This window comes from Lycium barbarum, chromosome 10 (assembly GCF_019175385.1).
Source record: "Lycium barbarum isolate Lr01 chromosome 10, ASM1917538v2, whole genome shotgun sequence".
NCBI lineage: Eukaryota > Viridiplantae > Streptophyta > Magnoliopsida > Solanales > Solanaceae > Lycium > Lycium barbarum.
This window is the reverse complement of record NC_083346.1, coordinates 70,420,536-70,439,122: the sequence shown is the minus strand read 5'-3', so window position 1 is coordinate 70,439,122 and position 18,587 is coordinate 70,420,536. Positions and strand designations below refer to the sequence as shown.

At 39.8% G+C, this 18,587-nt stretch overlaps 1 long non-coding RNA gene across 1 annotated transcript; it reads left to right on the top strand.

Moving 5' to 3' along the window:
* Positions 1–1,520: 1,520 nt before the first annotated feature.
* On the top strand, positions 1,521–4,457 carry LOC132615543 (uncharacterized). The gene is made up of 3 exons (XR_009572741.1): positions 1,521–1,968; positions 2,845–2,895; positions 4,203–4,457. It is a non-coding gene; the product is annotated as an uncharacterized LOC132615543 (long non-coding RNA).
* Positions 4,458–18,587: the final 14,130 nt, after the last annotated feature.

Sequence of the window (18,587 nt, the reverse complement as noted above, 5' to 3'; positions counted from 1 at the left end):
AATGTGGTAAAAATGGCCTAAAACACAGTAAAAAATGGCCTAAAATGCAGCAACACTTGGTCTAAATTGCAGCAATTATTCTATATAAGAAGGATCAGTTTATGTATTTGCCCATTTTACTTAATTCCAAAGACATGAGAAAGTGAAAATGTAGGGATCAAACAACCATGGAAAACGAGAGGTAGATTTGAGTTGGTTTTATACCGACATGAGGCATTAGGAGATGTCACCTGTGATACAGGATACAACAACTTCAAGCAAATTCTGATTTTTTATACTAACTCAACTACTCTAAGGCCTTTTAATTCTGAGTAAACATATAGTAAGTGCAGGACAAAAAAATAACAAGGAACTTTTCACTAATGTCTGGATTCTAACATTCATTCAAAGAAAGAAGACTTTAACATAAGGGGTGATTCTTGGATTATTTCTTAACATGAAATCTAATAAACGTGCCCATAAATTAGGACCGCTGTCCGTCTTCACTAAGGTTAGTCAAGTTACGAGCCGTCGAGTACAACTAACACACAGGCCATCCTAACAATAGAATCGACAAGATGTTCTTATATAATTATTCAACATGCCATAAAACAGGTTCCTGATGACTTAATCTCAAAACAGAGGCAGAGAAATAAAATCACACAACCATGAGATTTAAACGTACATTTGTGTCCAGATCCTTCTTTAAGAGAAACAAAATAAAGTCACCTCTAAATTTGTATAGGCCATTTCCTGGACTAACATGACAGACCTAAGACAACTAGGACAGCCTACTCTACCTTATAATTTCAATTATGTTTTCATGTTATAAAATCTCAGACTTGATCATTATAGATCTTAAAGGAAGAAAAGTTTTATACCTAAAGCTCAAGTATACCAAACCAGAAACTACACGAAAGAATGCCATAAAAAAAGGTTTTCAAAATAGAATTTAACTCAAAACAGTTCCATCTTGCATGTCGAACCAGCGAGGAAATGGGGACTAAATGTTAACAAGCGAAGATTCACAATGTATGCTAGAACAATACATAATATGAACAAGACAAAAAAAATGCATTCTTATTCTTATTCAAGTCACCAGAAAAAACCTTAGCTACGCTGTATAAGCACACTAAAACAGCCCCGAAACAGCCCTTCAAGATTAAAGACAACTAATTTAAAGCAAGACGACGTCACTGTTCGCATGTTCTTCAAGCTAACTTATCATTCTTCCTAAGTATAATTGTTATATCCCGTATTTTAAACGTTCGGATATTCCAAGGTAGTCGTGGCAAGTTAAGGGTAAGGCTATTTTCAAAAATTATGTTAATGTACAAGTTGGTTATAAATATCAATCATGGACATTACTAGAATGGAAATGTTGAGAAAGGCCAAGGGTAAGAAGGAAAATTCGCAAAAGGGTTCATGGTAATATTGCGGAAAAAATAGGGGCAAAATGGGAATTTCACAAAAAAAAAATATCAAAAATGTTCTTGAAGGGCCCTTGGCCGTGTGGCATGCCCCTATATGTCCACATTTTTATTTAATGGGGGTTAATTATGTACATGTATGGACAAATCTTGCAAGAGAAGCCAACCAAGTCATCTTTTTCAAGAAAACTCTAGAAAAGGAAAAATGGAAAAAAACAAAGAAGAGAAAAATCTAGAGAGAGGCATGTGCCCCTCACATGCCACTATAACTATATATATATATATATATGTATGAGTCTTGAAAAAACAAGACAATTTATCATTTACAACTCTAGAAATTTCAAGAGAAACAAAGAAAAAAAAAAGAACACTTTGGAAGAAAAATAAAGGGCCAATTTCGGCCAAGCTTGGAGGAAACAAGAACCTTGGAAAAATTTCTCAAAAATTACTCTCTACTAATTGGAAGGTCCCTAGCAAGGAGAAGAGGTCATTGGAACAAGTAGAACATTTATTGTTGCAAGATCAACATTCTAGCCAAGTGGGAAATTGAAGAAAAAGGGTAAGAACTTAATCTTCTTTTATATGTTATGTATGGTTGTGTATGTTGTGGTGTGTAGGAGCGAATGAAACTCATGAAAATTATGAAAATATGGATGTTGAATAGTTGTCCGTGTATATGTAGTTGTGGCCGTGTGGTCATAGTGTGATTTGGAAGAGAATGGATTAATTCTATGTAGTATGTTAGTTGTTGTTGCAATGTATGGAAAAGGATGGAAATTCATGAAAATAGGGGTGTAGTTGTTGTGGCCGAAAATGGACTGTTTTGCATGTCAAAGAATGGACTAATTTTATTTAGTATGTTTGGGTTGTTGTGTTGTGGATTATGTGATGTAAATGAGAGTTTAATGATCCAAGTTGGTGTCGTAGTTGTTGGGCTGTTTTTTGTAAGCCAATTTGAATCAAATGTAGTTTCTTGTAATTATGATAATAATGTTGTTAAAGTGTGGTTTGTTGGTGTAGTTTGTGAATTTTGAAGAAAGAAATGTGTTGTGATCTTTCCTTGGACTTGGAAGGTTTCGGGTTGTGTTGGAAAATTTTGTGGATTGTTGGAAATGTTATGGAATCATGTTTGTATGGTTTTGGATTGATTATATATGTTGATTAAGTTGTTGGAAGATTATGAGAATTGAATTGAATTGAATTGAATGGAAGTGAATTTGATTGAATTGTTGCTGGAATAATAGCTAGTATTGTTGTTGGTTTGGCCGGGTCAAATTCCCGGATTGTTGTCATCGATTTGGGGCCGAGCCGTACTCTCGGGGTTGGTACATTTACAGGGGAAATGCTGCCGAAATTTCGGCAGACAAAGTGTTACTTTAAAGAATCAACTTCTAAAGGCTCTAATCAAGTTTTGGTAAACATGACCAATTTGTAGATTTTGGCGGATTTGGAACGTGAATTTGGAGTCGCATAAGAAGCAGAAAAGGTATGTAAGGTTTACCCTTCCTTCTTTGCCATGTCTTAGATGTAATAGGATTGGATACGGGCCTCGGGGACGATCCTATCCCTAGGAATCCAAAATTGAATTTGGCTCTTTTTCATTCAGTAAGATTGAATTCAAAATGTTACCAAATGTTGAGAAACTACCTAAACAGCTAGAAATTGCACCAATGAGATCCGACTACCCTAAAACCCTCACAAGTGACGTCATGAAGTGTAATGTACATAAATTTGGTACGCCGCCTCATTTGACCCGAGGTGGGCCCATTGTCCCCGGATTTTCCTTATTGTTCCGTTTAATCTATTTTGTAGCAGAATCCAAAGAAAACTTTTGATCCTTATTCCGTTCATCGAATGACAAGTACTGTAACTATGCTAACAAGGATACTCCTATGATGACAATGATAATGATGATGTTAAGAAATAGAATATGCCTATGATAATTACGATAAGAATGATTCCAAGACTAAGAGTCTTGAGCTAAGAATCTAATGAGAATGTGAAAGTGTTATACTAGTTCTTGAACCTCAATTCTATTCCTTAGCTATGACACTAATTTCTAAAAGACTTCAAAGCATATGAATTGGCGGTTATAATGCCATTGATTTCATTCTATGCTCTCTCTTAAGGCTATTTTCCGTTGGTAGCCTCACCTTAAAATACTCGTTCCTTCAAGGTGAGACAAAGCGCCCATGATTATTCCATAATGTAATCGGAGGTCACCGACCTTATGTCACTCCGATGGACACATGACTTTCTTTGGGCTCTCATGCATGCCAATTGTATGACACATGTATATGAATGTGAATATGTATATGTATATGTATATGGGGAAAGGGGAAGGGCCACTGTTATATCACCACCTGATTTAGCTGGATTTCGTCCCGGACGCGGGATGCCCGGACGCGGGATATGGGAGAGCCGGATACGGCGTCTGTATATATGATATATATATATAATATGTTGGGACACTGTTGGGGAGGGGGGTGGGAGAGCCGATGTACTCGGCGTCTGTGAATGTAAATAAAGAACACCGTTTTCTGAAATGTTATGTTTTCTGTATATGTAAAGAAGAAGCACCGTTTTTCTGAATAAGAAACTAAGCATCCATGGCATCCGCAGAAAGGCATTCATATGTACAGGTTACATCTGTCCCAGGATAATCTCCATATGTCTATTCCGTTATTATTCATACTGTATATTCCTTTATTATGTTACTATTCATGCCTTACATACTCAGTACATTACTCGTACTGACCCCTCTTCTTCGGGGGCTGCGTTCATGCCGCGCAGGTACACCAGACGAGCCACAGCTATCATAGAAGATGATCCAGCGGAGTTGGCAGGCTCCACTTGTTCTGGAGTGTTGCCGAGTCAGAGTATCTGAGCTATGATGTTTGTTTGATGTTAGAGACTTTGCAGACAGAGTCGTAGGTATTGGGTTGTCAGTCTGTAAGCGGCTCCAGCAGCCGATATGTTATTATGTTTCATGTCACGAGTCTTATATGATATCAGATTTTACTTATGAAAAAAAAAATATATGGGAGAGCTTGCTATGTATTTCTTTCTTAATTGATTCAAGAGTTTCTATATGTAACAAGAGTCAGCGGGTTCGCTCGGCTCCAGATATGGGGTCGGGTGTCCATCACACCCTAGTAAAGTCGGGGTGTGACAATAATAGCCTGTATTAACCATTTCGTCGTATACTCAGAGTATACAGAGCAACAAACAGATTTAAATAGGTCGAGACGATGCAAACGACAAAACCACTCAACGACTAAATTTTACTTCTAAGAAATTAAAGACGAAGGTAGGACGAATGAGATTACCTTCTTTGTGACAGCGAACTGAAGCTATTATCGTCATCGAGTCTCCAAATCCGCTCAGAGTGGTCCTTGCTCAGTCGAGAACCGAAGGAGGGGATTTCGACAACCAAAACTTAGAGCGACAATCGAAACTTAGGGTAAAAAATAAGTTTTTTTTTTCTGAGAAAACCAAGTTTTTAGCCGAGGGAATTTTATGATGGAAAACTTGAAAAAAATAACAGGGATCTTTTTGTGGTTCTTCCCCCTTTTTCATCAATTGATCTCTGCCCTTTAACAGCCCATAGAGGGTTGTATTTATAGCTGAAAAAGGGGAACGTTTCAACAGCTTCTTCAAGAAGCTTTTGGCCTTTGAATTTCAAATTAAAGGGAGGGAAATTCTGATATTTCAAAAAGATGAAATGATGAAGAAAAGTGACGGATTCTCACCTTTTTCAGAGGTGAAGTGAAAGGAAAGAGCTGTTGGGGCCAAAAATCCGAAAGTTTTCTCAGCAAACCGAACTCTGAAGATGGGGTGAGGCTGTTATCCATCGAATCATCCTTGTATTCACAAGATTCTCACATTTGCCCTTTTTGGAAGTTGAACAAGCTAGTTTGCAGAGTATTAATGGCTCTATAATCTCGTAGAGAGGGTGAGGGGACTGAAGAGACGTGATGGTGGTGGCGTCAAGGATGGCTTTTGTACGCTGGTCCGTCGATGGAACCGGCGGTGATGGGAGATGGCGTCGTTTGGTTAGGGCTGTTCGTTTGAAGAGGAGTGTAGGGATTTGGTTAGGGCTGTTAGGTTTTGATTAGAGTAGAAAGAGTTAGGGGTTTTAATTTAGGTGTTGGGCCGGGTAGGTGGATGTTGGGCTGAGGGGTTATGGGCTGCTGATTTTTGTTAAAGGGAGAAGGGAATTGGCCCAATATTATGTAGATGAATTAATCATCCTAATTCCTTTTCATTTTGAACTAATTAAAATATGCTTCCTTGTCCTAATTAATTCTCAAAAATTGTGTACATATGAAAATTATAATACAAGTAATTTAATATACGTATTTAGTTAAAAATAGAATAAACGATGATCAACATAGTAATAAATAGGATTAAAGAAAAAATGCCAACGCCAATATTGATATAGGAATATCAACACTATTTTTTGACTGATTTAATTGTAAAGAATGATGTTTAGTCCTTTTAAATTATAAAATATGATGTTTGGTCATTTTTAAGAAACAATAAAAATGATCTTAAATTAGAGAAATAACATCTCGAAAATTAGTGTAATAATGAAAGAAAATATTCCAAACTCATTTTGGGGTATTTTCAGGACTGAGAAGCATAGTGAAATTAATTAAACGAAAAAGGAGGGCCAAAATTGGGTGTCAACAGGCATAAGAAAGAAGTGAGGATACTTCTTTTTCATCTCTTCTTCAGCTTCCCAAGTCATCTCCTCCCTGTTATTGTTACGCCACAGTACCTTAACGGAAGCCACATCTTTATTACGCAGTCTCCTCACCTGACGATCCAGGATATCTATCGGCTGTTCTTCGTAGGACAGTTCCTCTGTCACCTGGATATCTTCCATGGGAAATATTCTGGAAGGGTCACCGATACATTTGCGGAGCATTGATACATGAAATACCGGATGTACTGCTTCCAGATCGGAGGGTAAGTCTAACTCGTAGGCGACCTTGCCTATCTTTCGAACAATCTGATAAGGTCCAATATACCTCGAACTGAGCTTACCTTTCTTGCCGAATCTCATTACACCTTTCATGGGTGACACTCTCAGAAATACCCAATCGCCCATCTGGAATTCCAAATGTCGACGTCGATTATCTGCATATGATTTCTGTCGACTTTGGGCTGCTAATAACCGTTCCCGAATGAGCTTCACTTTATCGACTGCTTGCTGAATCATGTCTGGGCCAGTTAACTTAGTCTCGCCAACATCGAACCAGCCAATCGGTGACCGACACCTCCTACCATACAGAGGCTCATACGGCGCCATCTGGATGCTGGAATGGTAGCTATTATTATAAGAGAATTCAATAAGCGGCAAATAATCATCCCAGCTACCTCTGAAATCAATAACATAGGCCCGTAGCATATCTTCCAGCGTCTGAATAGTACGCTCGGCCTGTCCGTCAGACTGAGGATGGAATGCGGTGCTAAGACTTACCTGAGTCCCCAATCCTTCCTGAAATGACCTCCAGAAATTAGCTGTAACTGAGCACCTCTGTAGGATATAATAGATATAGGAACTTCGTGAAGCCTTACTATCTCTTTAATATACAACCGGGCATAATCCTCAGCCGAATAGGTGGTCCTGACCGGAAGAAAATGGGCTGATTTTGTCAGCCTATCAACAATAACCTATATAGAATCATATCTTCGTGGAGTGCGCAGTAAACCTGTAATGAAATCCATATTAATTATTTCCCATTTCCAAGCTGGAATGTCCATTTCCTGTAACAATCCACCGGGCTTCTGATGCTCGATCTTAACCTGTTGGCATTTTGGGCACTGAGCAATGAACTCTGCGATGTCTCTTTTCATACCATCCCACCAATATAAACATCTGAGGTCATGGTACATTTTTGTGGATCCGGGATGAACAGAACACCGTGCATAATGTGCCTCTCCCATAATCTGTCGCCGCAGCCCTGCAACGTCAGGTACACATAACCTGCCTCTATATAATAATGCTCTGTCAGGTGAAATCTCGAACTGGGTCTTCTCCTTATCAAGGGCCGCATCTCTGTACTGTACCAGAATAGGATCCTCGTACTGTCGTAGTTTTACTTCTTCCATAATAGACGATTCAACAACTTCTCGGACAGAAACCCCAATATTTCCAGAATCGGCCAAACGGACTCCAAGACTGGCTAGCTGATGAATTTCACGAACTAATTCTTTCCTTTCTGGATGCACGTCGGTCAAACTGCCCATGGACTTGCGGCTAAGTGCATCGGCTACAACGTTGGCTTTTCCAGGATGATACAAAATGTCAACATCATAATCTTTCAACAACTCGAGCCATCTCCTCTGCCGCAAATTCAGCTCCGTTTTCTTAAAAATATACTGAAGGCTTTTGTGATCCGTATAAATATCAACATGAACCCCATATAAGTAATGCCGCCATATCTTCAAAGCATGAATTACCGCGGCTAGTTCCAGATCATGAGTAGGATAATTTCTCTCGTGCGGTCTGAGCTGCTGGGAAGCATAGGCTATAACGCGACCATGCTGCATTAGTACACAACCTATTCCCACGCCTGAAGCATCACAATAAATAATATACCCGTCTGGCCCCTCGGGAAGAGTTAGAACCGGAGCTGTAATCAACTTTTCCTTTAGCAACTGGAAGCTGCGTTCACAAGCATCGGTCCACTGGAATTTTGCTGCCTTCTGCGTTAGCTTCGTTAAAGGTGCTGCAATCGAAGCAAAATTCTCTACAAACCTTCTGTAATACCCTGCTAATCCCAGAAAACTACGTACCTCGATCGGTGTCGTAGTCCTAGGCCAATTCTTTACGGCCTCGATCTTCTGTGTATCAACCCGAATACCATCTGTTCCGACGATGTGCCCCAAAAATGCCACTGAAGTCAACCAGAATTCACACTTGGAGAACTTAGCATATAATTTCTGTTACCGGAGTGTGCCGAGTACTGTCCTCAGATGATCCGAATGCTCTTCTCCTGATCGTGAATAAACCAGAATATCGTCAATAAATACAATCACGAACATGTCTAGGAACGGCCTGAATATCCGATTCATCAAATCCATAAACACTGCTGGGGCATTGGTCAGCCCGAAGGACATTACCCTGAACTCATAGTGCCCATATCGGGTCCTGAACGCAGTCTTTGGAATATCTGCCTCTCTTACCCGCACCTGATGATAGCCCGAGCGCAAATCTATCTTCGAGAAATACTTAGCACCTTGCAATTGGTCAAATAGATCATCAATCCGGGGGAGGGGATATTTATTCTTTATGGTCACCTTATTCAGCTGTCTGTAATCAATGCACATCCGTAGCGACCAATCTTTCTTCCTCACGAACAGTACCGGTCTAGTCCGCCTTAGCCTACGCGACCTCTTTAAGGTTTCCAACCACTCCGCATATTCTAATTTCCTTTAGGTTACCCTAATTTCCCATTTGTCTCTTATATCTACATTTGTGGAACCTTTAGTGCACTTCCCAGGGGGTCACCCATCCTAGAATTTCTCTCGCCCTAGCACGCTTAACCTCGGAACCCCGATAAATTTTGGTGCGTTAATGCTAGTATAATTGCATCCACTTCCCTACACGACCTTTATCACATACTCTAGAGCAAGTCGGTATCTAAACAACTTCCAAAACATTTTCGTAACGTGTCTCCCTCCGATCTAGAGAGGGTCCCTTTTTACTTTTCTGACTATACAATTACAGTGTTAGCCTGTTAAATCCTCAATATTAACTTTTCATCTGTACGTATGACTACCTCTCGTCCGAAGATTCCAGATTCCCACTGGCGGCGGGAACACCTTAGTCACCGTTACTTATAAATACTGAGTCATCGGCCTCTTTGGGTTTCAGCTCACCACTATTAAATAATACTCTACAGAAGTTACATCTACATAGAAAGTTCCATAAAGAACTCATATACCTGTAGTCGACCTGTCTCTAATCTGACCTGATGGGCTGCCGTGTGAAGTATGCTCCTCATCATCATCTATCCTCCATCTGCTCGTCTGACTCTCATCATCACTCGTATCTGAATCTGAGGAGTATAGATAATCGGGCAATCCCCCGGTTTACTGACGGCCAGGATAGGGGACTGGAGTAGTCCGTAACACTCACCGGAGAGGCCTGTCTAACGTAGTGCTCCACCACAGGAGCAGCTGGCATGGCCCCAGAAATCTCCTCCTCCGGTGTCCCAGAGAAATGCTCGGATAGATCTGTATCGTAACTGCCCTCTGCGGGGTCCTCCTCCCTAGGAGTCAAACTCTAGAGGAATCGTCGCCGGATCTTCCGAAGGATCAGTCTCAATAGAATAGCTGAGGCTCCTCTTACTCGGTCCCGGAGATACTCTAGGGGCCTTCTTAGCACCCCCACTATCTGGAGCTGACCTTTTCATCTTTCGTCAATCTACAATCACCTGCAGGAAATGGAATAAGAAGCGATCTCCCTAGATACTGACACTATCGCTCTCTTTGGGACATCGTTGTAAACACAGCAATTCATTAAAGAGGAACCATCCTGATAATACGGCTCTATCGCACGATCTAAGATTGAAAGAAAGGTAACACCCTAAATGTCCTGTAGCCTCCTGTTTATAGATCTGGTGCACAACACGCCGATAAACAAGACTCTACTAGACACGGCCTGTAGACATTCCGAGGACAAACCGCTCTGATACCACTTTCTGTCACTACCCAACCGCGTGGGCCGTGACTGGTGCCCTAGCTGGACACCCATACACACTCACTTAACCAATCGGTATATCAAAGACTTATTCGTATTTAGCATACATTAAGTTATACAAATACTGAAATCAGGTGTCGTCTTAAGCGGTCATATATATATAGCAAAATACCATACAGAAGCCGACGAGGCTGGCGAAAAGCACATCGCCCAAACATATATATACATCCAGACACACACACATGGGCCGTTTCGGCCATCACAACAAACGAACCGCTTAAGACACCGATCACAGACATAAACAAACAATAATGACCCATGACCCACATATATGTCTACAGGCCTCTACAAACCATAACAGAAACATATGACGGGACTGGGCCCCGTCGTAACCCAGATAGTCAAATATACAGAAACATGTACAACAAAAGATATGTACCAAAAATATGGGCTCCGGATCAAAGGGAGCACTCCAAAGTAGCAGAATATGTATCCTATACTGGCGGGTCACCAGAACGAACGTCTGCACCTGCGGGCATGAAACGTAGCCCCCGAAGAAAGGGGGTCAGTACGAAATATGTACTGAGTATGTAAAGCATGAAATACAGTAATCCAAATCATAACTGAAATAAGGAGTATGGAAAATGGATACAGAGTTAGTATATCAAAACCTTTTCTGAAAACATAAATCATGCAAATAAAAATCATGCGTAGGGCTCAAGAACGTGGTCGCCACTCCGACGCTGGTGCCACAACACATCATACTCCAGAAGGTTTCAAATCTCCGTACAATCCCGAACACATCGTATCATCATAACATATCACAACATCATAACACATCATATGCCATGACACATCATAACTCCGTATATGAGCGGTACCCGGCCCTATATCGAGGGTCTCGGGAATCGTAACACATCATACTGTCGAATATAACATAGTGCGCACGATGACAAAACCGGCCCGGGACTCGGCGAACAATATCATGGTAGTAGGCACGAGCAGAGTAGTGAGAAACCATATGCATATAAGTAAATAAATAAATAAATTCCAAGACTCGATGAACAAAAATATTTACTGACATTTGAAGGCTCAGAAACAAGTTTCGGGTCAATCGGAATTAGTATACGAAAGTTATGAACTTTTGAAGTACAGAACTCTCTAAAAGCGTTTCATAAGCCAATTTTAAAAATCAAGTGACCATCATATTATGTACCTTTTGAATGTCGTCATGGATCAAACTAAATAGAGCTTTTAGAATCACGTGTACGTATCAAAATGTGTATCAAAGACTTTAATCATAGCAATCCTCTTTCATACAACATTCAGAAACATATCAACTAGAACTTCGAATATCATAAATACGCGTCAAACCATATGGAGTATCTTATAGAAGTCAAGGATATTAGTTATCCTAGTAGCTCTAAGAATAGGATTTTCTTTAAAATCATACATGTATGTCATTGGTTCTTTCATAAAGGTCATGCCAAGAGAAAGAAAGGTTGGGCTTTACATACCTCGATCGCTCCCTAAGCTAATCCCAACTAAAGTCTCGGGCTCTCCAAGATCTACAATAACGTTATTAAATACCAAACGTTAGCTACAAGTACTTAGGAATTCAATCCTAAGCTAGTACTTGTCTACAGAAATTTCGGCAGCATTTCCCCTATATATTCGCCTATCCGAATTTTCAATTGCTCTCCTGTTGACACAGAAATACCTACAATAACATATGGACACAACCATATCTTCAATTCTTTTATTTCAACAAGAACAACAACATATCAAAACAGCCCCCCAACTATAACATAACGATGCCCGAAATTCTAACGAACACTTACAATACACCAAGCAGCCCATATACACTTCCTATACCTTATTTCATGCAATCTTTTCAGCAAATTTCAGGGAAATACAACAACAACCACACGACACCACATCATCTATTCATATGTAGGTAAGCTACATTATTACCACAATAATCCTCACAACAACCCACAACAAATTTAACTCCAACTCTAACTATTAAATTCCTTCATTCTCATCACATAATCCATGATATCAACAACCAAAATATTGATTCAAATCAGTCCACCATTTTCAAACAAAACAGCCCCTGCGGCTTCAACGACATTCCATCATTAACATACATAATTTCATAGACTCAATTCATGTTTACCAAGTTACAACAATACCCCAACATCAACACACATAATTTCATGGCTCCAACCATGCTTCAACATCAACACACATAAAATTTACATTTGCATATTCCCCACAAGTCCAACTTCATCATCAAACACATAGAAAAATGATTAACTCTTACCTTAACAAGTTGGCTTCTTCACTTGGCTAGAATTTGTGAAATGAACTAATACTTGTTCTTGTTGCTCCAAATGACTTCTCCACATTATTATCACCTTCCTAAGGGCTGAAATACCTAGAAAATCTGATTTTTGGATCAACAAATTTGAGCTCCAATTTTGCTAGCCATGGCTGAATGCCATGGCTTATGCTCTCTCTCTCTCTAGCTTGTTGTTGAAGATGAAATGAGCTCTAGGGCACAGATTTTTCACTATATGTACAGCCCCTAGGAGTGACAAGTGTCCCACTCAAGGTTGAATCAATTAAATTTGGCCACATGTCTTGGTGGGGCCCACTTAGTGCACTAGTGACTTGTTTAATGAAAAATTAAATCTTAATCCCCACTTAATAATCTAATCATGGTAAATTAATCCCAACTTTCCATTAATATATAAAAGAAGATCAATTCTTACCTTTTTCCTTAATTTCCCACTAGACTAGAATTTTGAACTTGCAACAAAGAGTAGTATTCTTTCTCCAACAATTATACCACGTTAAAGAGGACATTTGAATTAGTAGGAATACTAGAAGAATATATTTTTTGGATCAAGATTGAAGGCTTCAAAAAAATTTTCTTTTCTTTTCTCTTGGCCGAATGGCCTTTATTTTTTGCTCTCAAGGTTTTTCTTTCTTGAAGGTTCTTGAAATAAGATGACAAATGGTGGTAGTCATCCTTTTTATTTACTAGGATTAAATCCCCAAGTGGGCCTTGGCCCATCCCTTGGCCGGCCACACTTGGGCTTCTTTCTCTGTTTTTTTTTTCCAAGCCCATTTCTTCAAGACCAATCTCCCCTTCTTTTGTTGCATGAAAAATTATTTTCCAATTTCCAAATTTGCCCTTAGCCTTTCTTAATATTTCCACATCAAGATTTTCATAAACAACTTATATATTAAACAAGATAAAAATTATAGCCTTGTCCTTAATTTGTCGCAATTTTCTTAAAATATCCGAATGTGAAAAATACGGGGTATAACATCCTCCCCCCCTTTAGAACATTCGTCCTCGAATGTTAAACTAGTCTTATAGGGTCTTACAAGTATTTCGGGGGAGTTTCTTTTTATGGACAACCCATATAATTCATTCACCAACCAATGTAACCAATTAAGGAATTTAGATTACCTGTAGGCATAAAAAACAAGTGAGGATACTTCTTTTTCATCTCTTCTTCAGCTTCCCAAGTCATCTCCTCCCTGTTATTGTTACGCCACAGTACCTTAACGGAAGCCACATCTTTATTACGCAGCCTCTTCACCTGACGATCAAGGATAGCTATCGGCTGTTCTTCGTAGGACAGTTCCTCTGTCACCTGGATATCTTCCATGGGAAATATTTTGGAAGGGTCACCGATACATTAAAGGAAGATCATCTCCTACGAATATTCTATACCAAGTTAGAACGAGTAAAGCATATGCAGTGATGAGTTGAAAGGAAAAAAGTGGCCATGGGTTATGAGTTTACCGTGCGACGATAAAGCGAGAGAGTAAAGCTATCATTAACTACAAATACAATGCGATTATGATTGGTTTTGAAATCAACATTGAGTGCAACACAAGAGTAAAATAGCATGAGGCATAAGGGGTATTAGTTGCGCATGAGACTTAGGCCTTGGAAAACAAAGATGACGTTACAAGTGAACTTTGAGCACCGAAGAAGAGGGCAAGTGACATTGCATGGATGGTATGGATAATTAGACATACTACTATTGTGAGCATCCCTATGGGACAAAAGTTGTTAATTGGAGCGGATTTAGACATTGACTCATAACTACCAGACGAGCTAAGTAAAATACATCCTTGTTCGGGTTGCTATTTCGGTTACGTTACTTGGTTACAAACCTGCAGGATGAGTATGTTAAGACTTCACACATGAATTATCGTAGCTATAGATTATGGGAAATTGCATGAATAAGATGTAGTATAGTAAGGGATATGTGAATTCAAGATTTGAAGGTAAGGCAACGAATTTGAGAATGGTACAAGTAAACCCTTAAAGGGGGGAAAGCAAGTAAAGGGAATGCAAGTGTAGAGATTGGAACAATGGACCTTAAGATGTGACAGATATAGACTCTAAAACAAAGAGTGAGAGTTATGCAGAAATGAGTCTACTGACTAGTAAATAAACGAACACGAATTGAGCGGGCATCTGAGACTGTACTGGAAATAATTCGTGAAAACCTTGAACCATGTGACATGGAGAGCAGATAACTCAAGGGATATGGTAAAATATAGCGATGCTATATTAGAATAGAGGCAAAGGCACTAACGGTAAAGTCGTTGTTAATGATATTGCGATTTATAAGCGACAATTAAGAAAGGGACCTAAGGTTTTCTATAGTAGAACATAAGATATGATAATGAAGGGAAAAATAAAGAAAGGAAGAGAGCATGACGAGATGAATTACTACAGATAGACAAAAGAGTTTAGGTATATATAATCACCGAGGCTAGCCATGGTCGGGTACGCGAAACACCGAACCTTCATGGTCGGATGGGCTATGTAAATGATATGTATATGAATATGACTATGGATAAGATATGTAAATGAGTACGGTTATGAATACGGATACGGATATGGATACATGTATATGTATAGATATGTATGTACACGAATTACGCAAAAATGATTATGTAACTTACAAGTACTTATACGTCATCAATGAAACCAAGTGGGTACTTAAAAAGAGGAGTAGGAGGTAAACAAGGATAATGTAGTCATGATACTTCGGGCTAGTTAAAGGAAAATATATGGTGAATTGAGTTGAAATGTTGAGTTGGGATTATCGTTAGGGATAAATAGGACAATTACTTGGAATATGACATAAGTACATGCTATACGCTTCCTACGGTAGCCCTGGGGTGTGACAGTTTACGAATGCAATAAGCTCACTGAATGAAGGGGGAGCTTACTCCCCGATACATTAGGCCTTATGAGATTGTGCGCAAAATAGGCAAAGTGACTTATGAATTAGATCTGCCTTCTGATTTAGAGTCAGTTCACCCAGTTTTCCATGTCTCGATGCTTCCTAAATATGTTGGAAATCCTACTAGGATCGTGCCAGTAAATGATGTTCAAGTGACAGAAAAGTTGATTTATGAAGAGGTACCTATTGCCATATTAGATAGGCAAGTACGGAGACTTCGAAATAAAGAAGTGGCCTCAGTTAAGGTCTTATGGCAAAATAAAAACCGAGAAGAATGACTCGGGAACCAGATGAAAATATGAAATCCAAGTGTCCGCACATATTTCAGCCCCGCAAGACATTCAAGACGAAACATCAAGATTATGAGGTATGTGTGATTTCTTTTTATGCATATGGGTTGTGTGTGGCCAATTTATATTGCTATTATGTTGTGGCTCTGTGAGGTAATATTATTGTGGGATGTTGTGACAGGATGGTAATGCCATATTACAGGGGAAACTCTGGCGAAATTTTCATAGAATTCCCGAGTGCTTAACATTCGAGGACGAATGATCCAAAAGGGGGGAAGAATGTTACACCTCGAAAAACATTTCATTGATGAACAGTGGATAGACTAACGAGGGGAACAAAGTATATGATGTTTCAATAAGTAAGAAATGCATTGGATGGTCCTAATTGAGATTTCGAAGGCATTTGAGGTAATAGAAGAAAGTTTGCCAAGAAAGGCAAGGTATACGTTATGTATCGGAAAGGATTAATGAGTAAAGAATTAAGGATGACTTAGTGTGGAGAAGAGATATAACGTCCCTTAGATTGTTAATGAGGTGTCAAAAAGTGTTAAGAAGGTTGTGTAAGGATTGGAGATCAAACTAAACGATGAGGACAACTTCGGAAAAACTGTAGGTTACACGACCACCTTGTACGGACCGTGGAACTTTATACGGACCATATAAGGGTCCGTATAACACCCAACAGAAGTGGTATTTTTCCTGACGGTGAACCATGATCACTTATACGGACCGTGGAATTTTATACGGACCGTATAAGTCCCGACGGACTGATTAAGTTGCAACTATAAATACATGTTCCCACTTTATTTTCTCATTCTTTCCACTTCTCCACTTCTCTCCAAGCTTCTAGAGGGTTCCACACACTTCATATACAAGAATACAAAGGAAAGCAAATATCAATATTAAGAATTCAAGTGAATCAAGTGCAAGACGCTCACTAGGGTTTCTCAAAGTCAAAAATTCTCTTGGGAGTGAAGCTAGGGTTTTGGCTCAAGTGAAGTATTTCCACTCAAAGCTTATTCTACACCATCTAAGGTAAGTTTCATGGTATTTTCATGTTGTTTAAGGTATTGAAAAGTTGAAACACTTGGATTATAAAAGGATATAGAAAATGGGTCATGAATAAGGGAATAGTGCCATTTTGAGTAGTAGTTTGGAGTGAATCATGAATATTGATATGTGGTGATTATAATGTCACGACCCAGCTAGGGGCCGCGACGGGTACCCGGAGCTAGTTACCGAGCACCGCTCACTCTACTACTTATCTTGCTCATTTAATATTGTTTTATCAATTTACATACCAGTTGTAGGAAAATCATAATTAAACAAACATAAATACTTTATTGCCTTTTGGCCATCAAAATAATATACACGCATATGAAAACGTCTTGTGAGACCATCTAACCCACACTGATCTACGAGCCTCTACTAACATACTGTATATACATGGACGGAACAAGACTCCGTCGTGCCCAAAATATGCATATATATATATATATATATATATATATATATATATACCAAAAGGATAATCCTAAGCACCTCCGGACGATGGAGTGCTTTCAACCAGCTGACTGCTACTGAGGATCTGGGCCAAGCTCTTCTCTCTGTCTACCTGTGGGCATGAACACAGCGTCCGAAGAAAGGACGTCAGTACGAAAGTTGTACTGAGTATGAGAAGCATAAACAATGAAAGAAAACATCAACAATATAGTGATAACATCAACATGGAATATCTGGATCTGTCTGATAATCATAAAGGAAATCATGCGTGCCATCTTACTCATACACATCCTCATAACATATATGTATCATATGCAAGCTGCCCGTCCATGTCGGAACGGTGTGATAATCAATAATATTAGCCCGCGTCCAGGCCTCCCGCGTCCGGGGTACCATCTTATGCCGCCCACTAGTGGTGTCTGCCCATGCCCGAAGGTCATGGTGTATCCATATAGCTGCCCGCCTTGGCGGTGACTGCCCGGCCAACTAGGCACGGTGTGAAATGCTCATGTCATGCTTATCATAAAATGCTCATAATAATAATATACTCATCATAAAATACTTATCTCATTGTAATACATGCATAAGGCTCAAGATCAACTTTACTCTATCGGGGTGACGTAAGGTCGTGATCCCCGATTCCATTATGGAACAACTATTGATACTCTGCCTCACCTTGAAGGAACTAGTACATAAGGTGAGTGTAAGCGATAATTAACATCATCATTATACTAGCATCATCATAACGTATTCCTCATCTTATATAGACATTAAGGAGTTAGACTCTTAGCCTTTCGGACTATAAGAACTCATGAAGAGAATAGGAATTTCGTGCTACAAGATTCATGCCATCAGAAAGAAGGGACTAGCCTCACATACCTTGGTCGTTTAGGTAAGATATCGCTCACTCGTTCTCCTTCAATATCGCGTCGTTACCTTCATCAAGAATTGATATCAACATTAGAATACTAACTACAAGTGTGAGGACCCACAGCTGGGCGCTGACCATGCTGTGAACCTCTGGGTATCTGACCCCATAACTGACTGCTGTGGCATCTGCGCCCTGCTGACTAGTCATGACTACTGGAGGTATTGTATGGCAAGAAATCACAGACAATTCGCACACGCTGCAGCGCTTCGAACCCGTGACCTCAGGCCTTTTGTTCTCCTGAAGGAGACGACTCTTACCAATTGAGCTGCAGCTCAACTGGTAAGAGGCGTCTCCTTCGGGAGGACAAAAGGCTTGAGGTCACGGGTTCGAGGCGCTGCAGCGTGTATTCTCGAATTGTCTGTGATTTCACCGCCACAATAGCTCAGTAGTCCATGCGCAGATGCATGTCAGCTAGTCAGCAGGTTCAGATACCCACAACAGTCAGTAGAGGGG